Source organism: Ctenopharyngodon idella, chromosome 13, assembly GCF_019924925.1.
Source record: "Ctenopharyngodon idella isolate HZGC_01 chromosome 13, HZGC01, whole genome shotgun sequence".
NCBI lineage: Eukaryota > Metazoa > Chordata > Actinopteri > Cypriniformes > Xenocyprididae > Ctenopharyngodon > Ctenopharyngodon idella.
Genome location: NC_067232.1, coordinates 25,720,770 through 25,732,187, shown reverse-complemented (window position 1 = coordinate 25,732,187; position 11,418 = coordinate 25,720,770).

The window sequence follows — 11,418 nt, the reverse complement described above, 5'->3', positions numbered from 1 at the left end:
GCATCCCCTCTTCTTTTTATAACAGTCTGCAAACATCTGGGGACTGAGGAGACAAGATGCTCAAGTTTAGGAATAGGAATGTTGTGCCATTCTTGTCTAATACAGGCTTCTAGTTGCTCAACTGTCTTAGGTCTTCTTTGTCGCATCTTCCTCTTTATGATGCGCCAAATGTTTTCTATGGGTGAAAGATCTGGACTGCAGGCTGGCCATTTCAGTACCCGGATCCTTCTTCTACACAGCCATGATGTTGTAATTGATGCAGTATGTGGTCTGGCATTGTTATGTTGGAAAATGCAAGGTCTTCCCTGAAAGAGACGATGTCTGGATGGGAGCATATGTTGTTTTAGAACTTGGATATACCTTTCAGCATTGATGGTGCCTTTCCAGATGTGTAAGCTGCCCATGCCACACGCACTCATGCAACCCCATACCATCAGAGATGCAGGCTTCTGAACTGAGCGCGGATAACAACTTGGGTTGTCCTTGTCCTCTTTAGTCCGGATGACATGGCGTCCCAGTTTTCCAAAAAGAACTTCAAATTTTAATTCGTCTGACCACAGAACAGTTTTCCACTTTGCCACAGTCCATTTTAAATGAGCCTTGGCCCAGAGAAAACGCCTGCGCTTCTGGATGATGTTTAGATATGGCTTCTTTTTTGACCTATAGAGTTTTAGCCGGCAACGGCGAATGGCACGGTGGATTGTGTTGACCGACAATGTTTTCTGGAAGTATTCCTGAGCCCACGTGATTTCCATTACAGTAGCATTCCTGTATGTGATGCAGTGCCGTCTAAGGGCCCGAAGATCACGGGCATCCAGTATGGTTTTCCGGCCTTGACCCTTACGCACAGAGATTGTTCCAGATTCTCTGAATCTTTGGATGATATTATGCACTGTAGATGATGATAACTTCAAACTCTTTGCAATTTTTCTCTGAGAAACTCCTTTCTGATATTGCTCCACTATTTTTCGCCGCAGCATTGGGGGAATTGGTGATCCTCTGCCCATCTTGACTTCTGAGAGACACTGCCACTCTGAGAGGCTCTTTTTATACTCAATCATGTTGCCAATTGACCTAATAAGTTGCAAATTGGTCCTCCAGCTGTTCCTTATATGTACATTTAACTTTTCCAGCCTCTTATTGCTACCTGTCCCAACTTTTTTGGAATGTGTAGCTCTCATGAAATCCAAAATGAGCCAATCTTTGGCATGACATTTCAAAATGTCTCACTTTCAACATTTGATATGTTATCTATATTCTATTGTGAATAAAATATATGTTTATGAGATTTGTAAATTATTGCATTCCTTTTTTATTCACAATTTGTACAGTGTCCTAACTTTTTTGGAATCGGGTTTGTATTCAAAGCTGCATTTTACTCTCATTGATCCAATGTGCTTATCTGAATGTTCAGGAAAAAGTCTGGAAAATTAATTTTGTCAATTGGTGGTTGGTCAAAAGAATTAAAATGGCATCTGATGAAGTTAATTTTTAGAGTTTGTTTTAGACATTACAGTGCCTTAAGAGACAGTCTAAAACCAGAAACCAGGTTAACACGTTCTGATCACTCGAGCGGCTCTCTGTGAATTTGGACATATCAAAATGTAAGATCATACATTGTAAATGATACAAGAGTCTGGCAGATTATAAAAATGAGAGACAGAAATGAATATGTGCTCTGATCTCCCTCAGTGAAGGCTGTAATATCATGAACACAGTGTTTATCAGTCTGTCTGTAATGAAGCTCTCTATTCAGAAAGTGACCCGGCTCCCTTATCGCACTAAATGAGATTATTTCTTTATGGCACAAACACATTTCACCAGAGACTGCACTGATCTTCTTACTATGCAGCAGGAGGCAGCTTTTAACTCACAGCCAGATTCAATCAGATCAAGTCTTGTGTTTCACTTAATTATTTTCCTGATACCTTGACAGATCTGAGAGAGCTGAAACAAAAGAGTGTGTGCACAACCTCTTCTTGAATGTTAAAAAGTTGCTTTAGCAAATATATTAAATGAAAGCCTTGGACTGATGGACTTGAGGCTCTTAAGTTCACAGCAATTTCTTAAAGGTCGACATACACTTTTAAAAATAAAGGTTTTTATTGCCATTTATGGTTCTATGAAGATCCTTTAACAACTATGGAATCTCTCCACAGGTTCTTAAGATTGTTGAAATGTTCTTCACACTAAGAGAAAATGGTTCTTTTAAGAACTGATCACTGAAAAGTTATTTTCTTGTGAAATGTTCTCCAGTGACCTTTTAATTACAACTTTGACTTTTACAGTGCAGACAACAATCAAATTAAATATAATGTAGTCTTTTGAGTTTCAATGTCTCAAACTGTGCTCAGATTTGTCAAGATACCAAAATGCATTAAAAAGTCGGTAACACTTAACAGTAAGATTTTATTTGTTAACATTAGGTAACTACATTAGTTAAAATGAACTATGAAAAAAATATCTTAGTCAATGTTTATCTCAACATTTACTAAAACAGATCAAAAGTTGTATCTGTTAACATTAGTTAATGCACTGTGAACTAACATGAACATGAACATTTTTATTAACAAACATTTAGCCTACAAAGTTGAGTAAAAGCTGTAAAAAATATATTGTTAGTTCATGTTAACCAATGAGACTTTATTAAGAAGTCCAATTCTTCAGCTGCTCCACATTCATTTTACAACTCCAGCGAATGTCCATTTTTATTTCCCCTCAGGACTTTTAGGTGAAACATCCAAGATAAAGTTCAGTGGAGCATTTAGCGGAGACATTTCTTAGCTCTTAAATGTTGTTCTGAGAGCACAGGCTTTTATGGGTCAGTCTGACACGCTTTGGGTCTGTTAACGTAGCTGTGCTGAAGAGTGTGACACGAGGCTCCTCAGGGGAACAACGGCGGTCTCACCTTTAACTAGTCAAGTTCACATCACTTCCAATCCTCATCTTCCACGTTCTCCTTTGTTCTGGTAGAGACACACACCTCCACATTATGTTAAAATGAGAATTAACAGATGTTTAGCTCTCGAGAATGTTGGTTTATTGAAAATGATTTGATTGAAGTCACTAATCACCATTATGGTGATTAGTGTTTTCATTCGTCAGGCTCTTTTCTGAAGTTGATTCTCTTTAAACAGTTGGAATAGTGTTTTTACTAAAGGCATTTATAAGTTGTTACAGAAAGGAGAGATAGATCAGATTTAATTGTTTATAATCTTTGAATGATTATCATAAGATCATTTAATCACTGATGTTTTTTCCTAATTTGATGATTTATTCAACTGTTGAGGCATTACTGAAGATCACTGTAATTCATCAGTGTTATAAGAAAAACAGAACCTTTTTCCAATGATACTACAACATATTTTGTATGAGAATTTTTAACTGGGCATTGAGACACAACACCACTCCTCATACAAACCTCAACAATGGTGACAATCAACAAAATATTCAAATAAACAGATCAACTCTCAGAATCATAAAACAAGCTACTAAAAAGTCACAACAACAAAAATAAAAGCAAATAGAAATAATAAAGAAAATAATAGGATAAATCAGCTGCATAATTTATTCATACTGCAATGCATGCTGGGAGTTTTATGAAGCTTTTTGTTGATTGTCACCATTGTTGAGATTCATATGCTGATTGCTGATGTCTAATGAGACAGTAGTTTTTGTGCACATTTTCGTTTATAACTGATTGTTGCAGCACTGCAGGATCTCATGTTGTAGGTTCACAAAAATCCAACTGTAGTTGGTGCCTGCTTGCCAACATCTGCCTTACAGCAAATCGGGACCACCAGATGAATGTCATGTCACATAATTAATATTTATTAGGCAAGTTGATATATTTTATCATGCCCCGCCCACACACACTATTCATATCATTCCAGCAGTATGCCACTGGTATGTGAGTCAAAGTACTGTGTGTTTGGGCTCTTGCAGGCTTATGATCCCCAACTTCAACCCCCAAGCTGTTTTACTCCAGAAGCAGCAGCGACACTCAAACTCAAGCTCCACCTGAGAGAGAAAGAGAGAAACACACACAGAATTTGTGAGAGACAGAATTTAAGTCTCTCCTCTGGCACTCTGTATAAAACTAGTTGTTCTCCCTCAGCTCATGTGGCAAGAGAGAAATTGAGATCACTGGAGAAAAGAGAAGAGAAAGAAAGACTGGAAGCCCCCCAAAACAAACTCTGCTGGAGGGACGGAGCATCTGCTTTAGTCTGAGACTCACACAGATTGAGAGTAGTAAGAGAAGCAGTTTCAAGTGGTTCCACGCAAGAAATAATTAAAGCCCTATATCACTTGTAAAGTGAAACTAACTAACTGCAATGATTGTTAAGTAGGTACTATTTTACACCAGGGTTGCACCCCTAGTCTTTCTGAAAAACAGCAGTTTAACACTATACTGGGGCGTTAAGACCCACTGAGACCGCAGGATGAGCAGAGCCCCCTGCTGGCCTCACTAACACCTCTTCTAGCAGCAACCTAGCCTTCCCAGGAGGTCTCCCATCCAGGTACTGACCAGACTCAATCCTGCTTAGCTTTATTGGGCGTGCAGGCGAAAGCTTCAGGTTGATAACTGCTGGCTTGTGTAGCAAGTCTCCTCAAGCATCTCATATATGTCTGGCCAAGAGCTTGCAGGCATAGAGCATGACTTACTGAACCTTAAGCCCCATCTCCTTTGATTTGATTGGCTCTCTCAAACATTTTGACATTGACAAGTGCCTGCTGCACTGAGCCTTAGATTTACTCAAGTAGGCTTCTGGAAGGATAGACTATATACATACATTTACTATCATTCATTTTTTATATAGGCCTATTTATATAGCAATGGGCCCACAATGTACAGCGGTCTGAAAACTGTACATTGTGGGAAAACTCTCTCTGCTCCAGATGGCCAGTCCGCCACTTCTTTAAAGACAGTGCGAACAGTCATTTGAGATGTCTGCCAACCAAATGCATTTTCTCCAAAAACGGAAGGCATGTAGTGGAGTGTGACAAAAGCTGTGTTAATGTTCTCTGTCATCTCTCATCTGTGTTTTCTTTGATCAGTCGCACCTCCAGCGATAAACTGACACACCAAATCAGACTGAGAACCAATGAACCGTCCGCAGAAGAAGAGACGGGACGACAGGAGTTCATAATGACATGCCGCACTGAAAAAAAAAAAAAATTTAAGGTAAAAAAAAATCAACAAAACCAAATATGGCAGCAACATTTAGGGCTTAACAGATTTAACTTAAAACTAGATTTAAAAAAAAAAGTTATTCAAGACAAACTTTCATTGTGAAGTGTGAAGAAGTTTGAAGTTTTTCAGTTTGAAGTTTAAAGTAGTTTTAAAGCTTAAAGTTTGAAGGATTTGAAGGCAATACAGTCTATCAGATAGATAGATAGATATATATTTTAACATGTTGTTAGCATGCTTTATCACATTGCCAACATGTTTCTAACATGATTTAACAATTTGCTAGCAATGTTGCTAACTTGTTTCTCGCATGAATTAGTACAAAACTAGCATGTTTTAGCATGTCGTTAGCATAATTTAGCACACTGTTAGCATGAATTAACAGATGGCTAGCATGTTTCTAGTATGAATGAAAACATTGCTATAATGATTTAGCACATTGCTAACATGTTTCTAACATAAATTAACACATACCATGTTTTAACATGTTGCTAGCATTAATTAACACTTTGCTAACATGATTTAACATGTTGCTAACGTGAATTAACACATTGCTAACATGTTGCTAGCATGAATTAGCACATTGCTAACATTTTTAACATGTTTGCTGACATGAATTAACATGTTGCTAGCATGAATTAGCAAATTTGCTAGCATGTTTCTAACATGATTTACCACATTGCTACCATGCTTTAGCATTTTGCTAGCATGAATTAGCACATTGTTAGCATGTTTAAGCATGTTTTGCTAACTTGATTTATCAAATTGCTAGCATGTTTAAGCATTCTGCTAGTATGATTTAGCACATTGCTAGCATGTTTTAGCATGTTGTTAACATGAATTAGCATGTTGCTAGCATGTTTCTTGCTAGCATTTTTGAAGCGAAAATGAGGACGCTGCCATCTTAGCTGTGGGTCACCACACGTCACTCCCGGATAACTGAAAATGGGCAAAGAGGCAGGACGTGGTTGGATCTTTATAATGAAATAGCGATCGCGAGATGAATACAATCCATCGCACTTGGGTAAAATGTCCATGAGCGTCCAATGAAAAACAAACAACAGCACTTTTTGTCCACAAAAGCGTTAAATCCATGAAATATTGATACATTGTCCATTGTTTGCATCACATTTCTGCTGAATGATCTGCTCTCCATCATCGTTCTTCAAGTAATTATGCAATCTGAGCAGTTTATGTTGTAAAACTGTATATGATCGTATACATTAGACTCTCACAAACAAATGAGCCTGCGTCCAAACTATAATTTTTCAAAATAGTGCAGCAGTTTTAGTTATAATATCCGAGCAGCGCTGTCTGAGTTTTATATCTTCTCGCCATTGTCATTGTAGTAAATCTCACGAAAACTTTTAGCCGATGCCAAGACGATCCAACAACGTGTGTTCTGTTTATCTTCCGCATGTGTGCACATGTACACAGACGTACAGCTGTCTCGAGTCTCGACCATTAACACAGCAAGCCATATTATTTTATTATTGTACAAAAAAATCCCGAAAAAAGCACAAACACGGCAGAGATGCCAAATTCAGCGGCCGGAATTAGCTGAGGTAAAGTGACGGCTCACAGACAGCAGCGGCAAACCTGTCACTCAAGTGACCATGCCCTTAATTATGCAGAACTTTAAGGCTTAATATAATTTAAACGGATGAGTTATAAAAAATTCACCCCCCTCAGTGTTGTCATGAAATTAGCAGTATAGACCAAAACCACAATTTGAACCAGGCTGTAAACATATTTTTCTGCTGTAAAGTTGGTCATTTTAACATGGGACTCAATGAGATTCTGCTCTCTTTTGGAGCCTGTCCCTAGCGGCCAGTCAATGAATTGCAGTTTAAGTCACTTCCATATTGGCTTCAAGAGAAACTGGGGGAGGTTGTTGCTTGATTGGGACCTTATGTAAAACAACACTGTCTCTTTAAATCTGAATCAGTGACTCATTTGAGCAGCACAATAATGGGCTTCTCCCATGATGCTTTACTGAGCGGGTCAGGAAAAAAAGAGGAGGAGAAGAGAAGATTCTCTCATCTCTGTTTTTGAGACACATGGTGACAGTGTCATATCTGATGATTAATGGATGACTGCGTGTCAAGGTGAATCTGAGTCTCGTTCAATGAATTACCAACACACTCTCAGATGAAGATGGTGGTATCGACCAGCACAAATCCCTCTTTCAAATGCAGCTCAACAGGAGCCTATGACCCAGCAGAAGAAAGTGCTGTGGCTCTTAAAGACACACTTGTGCATGTATTCCTTACATTAGCAGATTTCAGTGGGTTTCAGCAGACTTACAGGAATCTGTGCATCTCTTGAACAAGACTTTCAGACTGAACCAAATGTCTTGTGTTTCTGTAGTGCATCAGATGTTGGCTCTGGCAGGGAGGGACGCTGAGTGACATCATGGGAAGAATCGAGATGTTCTTTCTGATTCATACATCCTTCATGAGTCAGTATGATTACAACAAACACATTCAGGTATTGCATTATCTTTCAACCCATAATGCACTGCACACAAGACACTAGATACACAGAAACTCAGTGTATTCTGAAACTAAGGGTTCAATACAAGTAAAGATCAACTATAGACATGACTTTTCTATTTAATTATAAAATACAGACTGTTTTGAGAGTGTTTTGAAAAAGTTTTTAAAACAACATTGTGTTCACATGAGACTAGAGTGATAAAATCGCTCACTAACCTTGTTTACGTATTGACATTCAAGATTCCCGTTAAGTTAGATAAATGCACATATGAATATTAAGATAAATGCACATACAAATATTCAGATAAATGCACATACGAAAACCAACATAAAGAACAGCAGCACATGCGAGTATGTACAGCATTCCACTCTGAATATCTTAATGTCACAGCCTTTTTCTGTAAGAACAAGATTTCCTGCTGAATAAATAGAGTACATGTGTTGATTTGCATACAGCAGCAGTTTCAGTGGTACCGGCTGTTGTGGTGATGACTGTATGAAGAACTAACATCGTCGAGGCATTTGTTTAAAATATGAATGATTTTGTCAGCAACACTTTTTGACTGCTGCTACCCTGGAGAAAAAGCATAAAGATGAGGGGAAAAGAGTCATGGCGCCTGCGACCACACTGTGAACAAAGAGAGCGAGATAGAGCCAGAATAAAAGAGATTAATCAAGCACATTCACACTGGTCTATTATCAACTGTGAGCAAACTGAGAAGTTAATGAAGAGACGCATTACAGACTGTTTTCAGAAAGTATTGTTCTTTATGATAAGAAGAACTTAAAGTGCCTCTATTATGCTATTTTAAAGGTTCTTAATTTTGTTTTGGAGGTCTCCTATAACAGGTTTATATGCATCAAAGGTCCAAAAAATGCTTTCATTTTCTCATAATATGTATTACACATCACCACATTTTTTCAATCATTCTCAAACGATTCATCCGATGCTTCAGCCTCTCTGAAGCCACCTTTCCACTATCTCCGACAAACGACAAGCTACAGACTGATCGAGAGTAGTACGGGAGATCTGAGGGAGCGAAATGTGACAATCGCATGCGAATGTTGGATATAGTGGAAAGGCGGCTTAAGGCCCTGTTTACACTAGTGTGTTTTCATTTTAAAACGCATAACTTTTGCTACGGTTACGCCTGTAGTTTACACTACTCTGCCGTTTTCGACCCTAGAAAACGGAGACTTTCGAAAACACTACTTTCGTAAATGGAGCAAAATACTGCATATACTGCAGTATACTGCATATAATACTGCAGCTGCCTACATGCGCAAGTGTGTTTGAATGGTCATGTGACATGCGTTTTTGGTCCTGTAGTGTGGGGGGTGGGGGAACAGATTCCGACAGCTGGACTGTTTGCCATCGGCTTCTGTTCCCCCATGGATCTCACACAAGAAGGCTCTAATATTTATCAGGTTGCACTATCAATCCAATAGCCTAGTGGGCAGCATGCTGACATATAGCACCATTGTGCTTTGGCACGACCCAAGTTGAAGTTCCTGCTTGCAGACTTTTCCTGATCCCGTTCCAACCCCCCCCCCCCCACTCTCTCTCTCTCTCTCTCTCTCTCTCTCTCTATCTATCTCCCACTTTTCTTCCTGTCTACATACTGTCCTATCATAAAAAAGGCAAAAATGCCAAAGAAAATAAATCTTTAAACTGATGCTAGTTAACCTCCTTCCACACACAGAATAGAATCAGCATCTTTTAGGCCACTACATCAACATCTTTCATCATGGGGGTTTGGGAACGGATGACAGCTGGATTGTTTTTCATGAGAATCTGTACCCTCCATGTTTCTTACACCGTGTCTACACCAGACGCGACTTTTATCGCATCGCGCTGCAACATCTAAAAGCTGTCTACACTGAATGCGACAAGATGACCGTTGGAAAGCAACGGTCAAGCAACATCTCTCATCATGGGGGTAGGACGATTATAATGGGTTCTATTGTCTTTTGATGTGTTGCATCGTGTTGTGCCGCTCACGTCCGGTGTAGACACTGTGTTACATAGTGAGATTCTAATAATTATCAAGCTGATGCTGGTTAAGCTCCATCCACACACAGAAAAGAATCAGTATCTTTTAAGTCACCACATCCACATCTCTCATCATGGGGATGGGGGAACGGATTACGACAGCTGGGCTGTTTGCTGTCGGATTCTGTTCCCCCATGGTTCTCACACAACAAGGCTCTAATATTTATCAGGCTGCACTATCAATCCGATAGCCTAGTGGGCAGCACATTGACATATAGCACCATTGTTCTTTGGGTGACCTAAGTTTAAGTCCTGGCTTATGGTCTTTTCCTCATCCCGTCCCCCTCTCCCACTTTTCTTCCTGTCTACATATTGTCCTATCATAAAAAGGGCAAAAATGCCAAAAAAAAAAAAAAAACCTTTAAACTGATGCTGGTTAAGCTCCTTCCACACACAGAATAGAATCAGCATCTTTTAAGCTACTACATCAACATCTCTCATCATGGGGGTTAGGGAATGGATTCTGACAGCTGGATTGTTTATCATCAGAATCTGTTCCCTCCATGTTTCTTACGTAGTGAGGTTCTAATATTTATCAAGCTTATGCTGGTTAAGCTCCATTCACACACAGAATAGAATTAGCTTCTTTTAAGTCTCCACATCTCTCATCATGGGGGTGGGGGAATGGATTCCGACAGCTGGACTGTTTGCCGTCGGATTCTGTTCCCCCATGGATCTCACACAACAAGGCTCTAATATTTATCAGGATGCACTATCAGTCCAATAGCCTAGTGGGCAGCATCCTGACATATAGCATATAGTCCCGGCTTGCAGACTTTTCCTGTTTCCCTGTGATCAAACAGCATTTATTAGAAATTTGTAACATTATAAATGTTTTTACTGTCACTTTTGTAGCTCACTTTGGCTTAATAGTAATACAGTTCTCAGTTTATTCAAGCATGATTTTTGTCTCTGTTTGTCAATAGTGTCATACAGAGAGAGCTGTATAATTAACATGAATAGCAGCTCAGATCATTTGATGAGAAATAATTGAGTTCATATTGAGATCTTTAATTTTTCTCAATCTAACCAGGCCTATGACCTTCAAACTTCAAACATCTCTTTAAACTCTCCATGTGCTCAAACTACTGTACTTAAGACCAAAATAACCTTCAGACTTCAAGGCCTTTTTCTGCTTTCACACAAGCCTTTGTCAAAGTTTGTCTTGATGAACTTTCCTTCTCTCTGCTCTTCAGGCTTCATTATCTATTCTATATGTTGTCTGAAAGGTCTCGGCCTCTCTCAAGTTTCAAAAGAATACTTGATCATATCTGCCTAAAACTTTCCATATCTGCATGATTTGCATTGCGACCGGAGCCGTTGAGTCCCCTGTGTGACTAAAAACAGATGTGAGATAGAGGAGTCACAGGATTCAGATGATAACACTGTGAAAGAGAGATACTTATGCTATTATAAAGACAAAAAATACTGAAAAATATACAAGTAGCTGTGAAAATGTCAAAGCTTAGAATGACTTGCTCAGCAAGACTGTCTTTAAACTGTTACTTTTTGAAAGAAATATTTTTATTCATCAAGGACGCATTAAATTGATCATTTATAATGTTACAAAAGATTCTAAGCCGCACAACTGTTGTCAACATTGATAATAATCAGAAATGTTTCTTGAGCAGCAAATCATCATGTTAGAATAATTTCTGAAGGATCATGTGACACTG